We start from the raw sequence: 5,975 nt of genomic DNA, 5'->3' as shown, positions 1-5,975 counted from the left end.
TAACCACATTTGTACATAAGAATATTACAAGAGATTTAACAAATATTTTACTATAATCAAGATAACCTTGGGCTATAACAGTTTTTTATTCTACCAACCCAGTAAACACCAAAACAATAATACTTGCCATACCTTAGAAATCTTATGCTGGCTTTGAATCATCACTGCTTTCTTTTAGGAGAGCTCACAATGTATTTTTTTCTTAAACTATTTTGCTCAGGATTCATTGATCTCTAAGTTGAGTCAGTCAACATAGACTAAGGTCACTGACACAGGGCCAGTGATTTTGTAAATCCTCCACAAATAGCAGTCACAGGGGGTTCAAACAGACAGGTAAACACATTAAAAGATTAAACCAGGTGGCAGAACAGAAAGCAAAAGAAATTAAAAGCATGTGTCAGAGTCAGTTTTTAGGTGGGCTCTTGAAACATACTATATTTTTACCCAAATATTCCTTCTAGGTTTGTTTGCCACCCACTTCCCCTCACCCTAGCCATTTTCAGAAGTGTCCTTAGGCCAATTTTTCTTTTTTAACATGTTGCCATAAAAAAATTAGAATTGCATGCTTAGTTAAAAACCTAGGGAGAGAAGGGGGATGAGGGAGCAGGTGGCAAACAAATATGCATTATTTACATCAAAATACAGTAATGGATCACAGCCCCACAACTGCGGTCAGAGTTACAAAGACTGTACAATAGATACTGGGGCTTCTCTGATGGGGACTGTTACCAATGGGTCAGCCTTGTAAGGCAAAGAATACAGGAAAATCAGTTAACTGGCCAATGTAAAGAGCCAGGGATATGGGAGCATATAGCAGCTCAGCTCCTTTAATACAGGTCAAATAAAAGGACTAAAGAAAAAAATGAGATTTTCTAAAAAGTAACTGGTAAATCACAATTCCTGGGGTTACAAGAGCAACAGCAAGTTTGGCTTGATCATGAATGGACATGAACCTCTTGCCCTCAATTTGATTCTGATTTGTGGTGGTCCCGTTTTTTTTTTTTTTTTCCTGCGTTACAGAATAGAAATGAGGTCCATAGAGTTTTTTGGCTATTATCTTTATGGACACAGATTGCCAAGCACTTCTTCCATGGCACTGCTGGGTGGATCTGAACCACCATCTTTCAGGTATAACTTAATGCAGTGTTTGTACTGTAAACCAAACCAAAACTAAACCTGTTTCCTCAAGTAGATTCCGACTCATAGCGACCCTATAGGACAGAGTAGAACTGCCCCATCGAGTTTCAAGGAGTGCCTAATGGATTTGAACTGCTGACCTTTTGGTTAGCACCCCTAGCACTTAACCACTATGCCACCAGAATTTCCACTAGACATCTCTAAATTCCTCGTAGTAAAGTATAGAACTGACCCAGAGCTGGGGGGCATTGCACATGGCAAACTGACTATCTGAGAGTCAGAAGAAAGCCGATGTCAGGCAATACATTACTGGATACCTCACTTAAATCTGCTGGGTAGTTGTCAGTTCTAACCCATCAGCTCTCAATGGGAGGAAGATGTGGCAGCCTGCTTCTGTAAAGATTTACAGCCTTAGAAACCCTATGGGGCAGTTCTACTTTGTCCTACAGCATCACTGAGTTGGAATTATTCGATGACGATAGGTTTGACTTGAAGTTATTATTTTTTCTTTTTATATTCGTTCATTAGTTTTCTCTGATAAAAGATGTAGGAGGAAAATTTAAATAGAATATATGCCTACCTCAAGTATGTAATTTATTAATAATTCATGTTAAAAAACCAAAACCAAACCCTTTGCCCTTAAGTCAATTCTTACTCATAATGACCCTACAGGACATAATAGAACTGTCCCATAGGGTATCCAAACCTCGTGGATTCAAATGGCCCATTCTTATATTAGAAAAATGTATATGTAATATATATGTTTACAGTATATCAGAGAGGAAAAAGGCTATAATTGTAAAAGATAGTCATAGTGTTTGAGGCAATATAGCATATTTTTTTTGGACTAGGGGAATACATCATTGTTTGGAGAACACCTTAAGGGTATATTTGAAATAAATATACAGGTATAACGTAGATGGGAAACGCTTAGTGGATGGTGGTAAACTATCAGCATGGTATTGTTGTAGCTGTGGTGGCAGTGCTGGTGGTTTTTATTATTTTCATAGCAGATTCGACATACCACAAAATTTGCCCTTTTAAAGGGTACAATTCAATGTATTGAAGTATGTTCATAGAGTTGTACAACCTTCACCACTATCTAATTTTAGAGCAGTTTCATTATCCCCTTCAAACCAATCCTCATACTCACTGGTAATCTTCACTCTCCCCTACCATCTGGCAGACACTAAGTTATTTTCTGTCTCTATAAATCTGTCCATTTTGAATTTTTCATATAAATGGAATCATACAATAAGTGGCCTTTTGTGAATGGCTGCTTTCATTTAACATACTATATTCAAGTTTTATTCATGACGTGGCACGTGTCAGTACTTCATTCCTTCTTATTGCAGAATAACATTCCATTTTATGGATATACTCATTTTATTTATTCACTTGGCACTTGATGGACATTTGGGCTTTTATGAATAATTCTTCTCTGAATATTCATGCACAAGTTTTAATGTGTACAGATGTTTTAATTTCTCTTGGTTATTTACCTAAGAGTTTAATTGCTAGTTATCTCTGTATTTAACATTCTGATGAACTGCCTAAGCAGCTGTAACATTTTACAATCTCACCAGCAGTGGATGAGAGTCCCAATTTTTCCACATCCTCATCAAAACTTGATATTGCCTGTCTATTGAATAACAGTCATCCTAGTGGGTGTGAAGCGGTGTCTCATAGTGTTTTTGATTTCCATTCTTCTATTGACTAATAATATTGAGAATCTTTTAATGTGTTTACAGACCACTAGGATATCTTCTTTAAAGAAGTATCTATTCAAGTCCTTTGCTTATTTTTTCTTTGAGTGTTTGTCATTTTGTTGTTCAGTTTTAAGAGTTCTTAATATATTCTAGATGCTGTTGTGATTAGGTTCCAGCTAGTCTTTGGTCATTAGTGTTCAATGGGTCAAATCTACTCTTGAGGTAGTCTCTAAATTCAGGTGGAATATACTCAAGGTTGTACTTTGACACTTGCGAACTTGTTTTAATTTTTCTTTAGCTTCAATATGAACTTGCATAGGAACAATTGGTGATCTGTTCTGCAATCAGCCCCTGGCCTGCTTCTGACTGATGATATTGAGCTTCTGCATTGTCTCTTTCTACTGATGTAGTTTATTTGATTCCTGTGCATTCCATCTGGTGAGGTCCATTTGTTTAGTTGCCATTTATGTTGGTCTAAAAAGGTATTTCCAGTGAATAAGCTGTTAATCTTGTGAAATTTTATCATGTGATCGCCTACGTCATTTCTAATACCACGGTCAAATTTTTCAACAACTGACTTCGTCTTTGTTTCCAACTTTTGCCTTTCAATCACCAGTAATTATCAATGCCTCTTGATTGCATGTTTAATCAATATCAGACTGTAGAAGTTCGTAAAATTTTTCAGTTTTTTCGTCTTTGAGCTTGGTGGCTGGTGTGCGAATTTCAGGAAGTGTATTAACTGGTCTTCCTTCTAGGCATATAGATGTTATCACTGACAGGGCTGTATTTTAGTATAGATCTTGAGATGTTGGGCCTCTTCAATTTGTCATTCCTGGCATAGTAGACCATATTGTTATTCAATTTAAAATGGCCAATAGTAGAAGTCAAACTACGAGATGTTGGGCCTCTTCAATTTGTCATTCCTGGCATAGTGGACCATATTGTTATTCAGTTTAAAATGGCCAATAGTAGAAGTCAAACTACATATTGCATTGGGCAAATCTGCTGCAAAAAACCTCTTTAAGTGTTAAAAAGTAAAACTGTCATCTTGAGGAATAAGGTGTCCCTGACCCAAGCTGTAGTCTTTTCATTTGGCTTATATGCAAGGGAAAGCTGGACAATGAATAAGGAAGATTGAAGAAGAATTGATGCATTTAAATTATGACATTGGTAAAGAGCATTGAATATAACACCGACTGCCAGAAGAACCAACAAATTTGTTTTGGAAGATGTACAGCCAGAATGCTCCTTGGAAGGGAGGTTGGCTAGACTTTGTCTCATATAATTTGGATATGTTACCAGGAGGGACAAGTCCCTGGACAAGGATATCATGTTTGGTACAGTTAGGGTCAGTAAAAAAGAGGAAGACCCTCAGTGAGATAGAGTCACACAGTGGCTACAGCAACGGGCTCAAACATAGCAATGATTAGGAGGCTGGCACAGGACCATACATAAGGTTGGTATGAGTCGGAACCGACCAGAAGACACCTAACAATTGAATTTTTTTTTATGTCAATATTTAAGCTGCAACTTTGCTGAACATTTATATTAGCTCTAATATGTTTTTTTTTATGGATTTGCCATACAGAAAGTCATATAATCTTTTAATAAAGATAGTTTTACCGCTTCCTTTCTAACATGGGCACATTTTAATTCATTATCTAACTGCTCTGCTCTGAACCTCTGGTATCATATTGACTAGAAATGGCTAGAGTTTACATTCTTCTCTCAGTCTTGATATTTGCAAGAAAACATTCAGTCTTTCAGCATTAAATATGATGTTAGCTCTTTTTTTTGAAAAAATAATGTTTTTCAGCAGGGCACGTACTCATTGTATTGTATCGTAAACTTCTAATTTCTTACATCCTAGCTGACAGTTAGAATCAATCAAATTTAAGGAATCTCGACAAAAGTAAAAGTTAATTTATGTTCTTTAATAAAAGGGAACTTCAGAGTTGCCATTTGTCCCCTCTCAGAAGAATTGGTTCCCTAAAGGAGAGAATTGGATCAAGGGTCTAATGAAGAGTCACAAACTTTATGGATCAAGCAGGTAACAGAAATATATAAAAGGGTAAGACACAAAGATTAGTGATTTGAAAAATGCATGCTTTGTAGATGGCTCTAAATTCAAATGTATTTCCAAAGCTCTGTGTTAATGAAATAAAGTATATCTACTGGGCTACTTCTTCCCAAGCTCAGTGACTTACAACTATTGATGTAGAAAGATAGGAGAATATGGTAGAAAACTCAGAGTGCTGGAGGGACAATGTTAGTAAGACATACCTCATGGCCATGGCTCTCTAACACTCATTTTGTAATTGTATTCTGTCTTTGGTACAATAACTCTTTGTACCTAAACCTTTAATAAAAATGCATTTATTTTTATACATAATACACCAGTCATGCGTTATTGGTGCCTTATTAAAACAAAGGCTACTGGGAGCAGTCCTATCAGTTCCAGGAAACTGTGAGTGGCAAAGATGAGAAAGATCCAATAGAGCTATTTTTGAAAGATGGGTACCAGGTGACAGCAAGAAGCAGGCTGTAGTGTGAAATGACCCAGAAGAGGATGTAAGACAAGCACACTTTCCTCAGTTTTAAGCATAATGGCTCAGGTGGGAGGGAGCACAGGAGCAAAATGCTCCTAATATGTGATTGTGCTTGACCCATTTTATTTGATTTTTTTTTTAATGGTGTCCAGGATATTACCTGCTCTGGAGACATGTGAGTTATACTGTTTTACTTAAAGTATCTCAAGAACATTTTGAAATTTGTTTATGATACAATATATTAGTAATTTAGTACACTACTGGGTATATGGGAACCCTGGTGTATAGTGGTTAAGTGCAACGGTTGCTAACCAAAAGCTATATGGGGTATATGGAGTTCCTGGGTGGTGTAAATGGTAAACTATTTGGCTGTTAACCAAAGATTTGAGGTTAAACCCACATAGAGATGCCTCAGAAGAAAGGCCTAATGATCTAGTTCCAAAAACATCAGCCCTTGAAAACCCTATGGGGCACTGTTCTACTGTGACGCGCCATGAGTTAGAGTGAACTTGACAGTGAATACTTTTTTTTTTTAATTTATTTTTTCACCAGGTATGATTTGGAATCAACTCAAAGGCAG

Source organism: Loxodonta africana, chromosome 15 (assembly GCF_030014295.1).
Source record: "Loxodonta africana isolate mLoxAfr1 chromosome 15, mLoxAfr1.hap2, whole genome shotgun sequence".
Classification (NCBI taxonomy): Eukaryota; Metazoa; Chordata; class Mammalia; order Proboscidea; family Elephantidae; genus Loxodonta; species Loxodonta africana.
Note: the sequence above shows the minus strand (reverse complement) of the source record.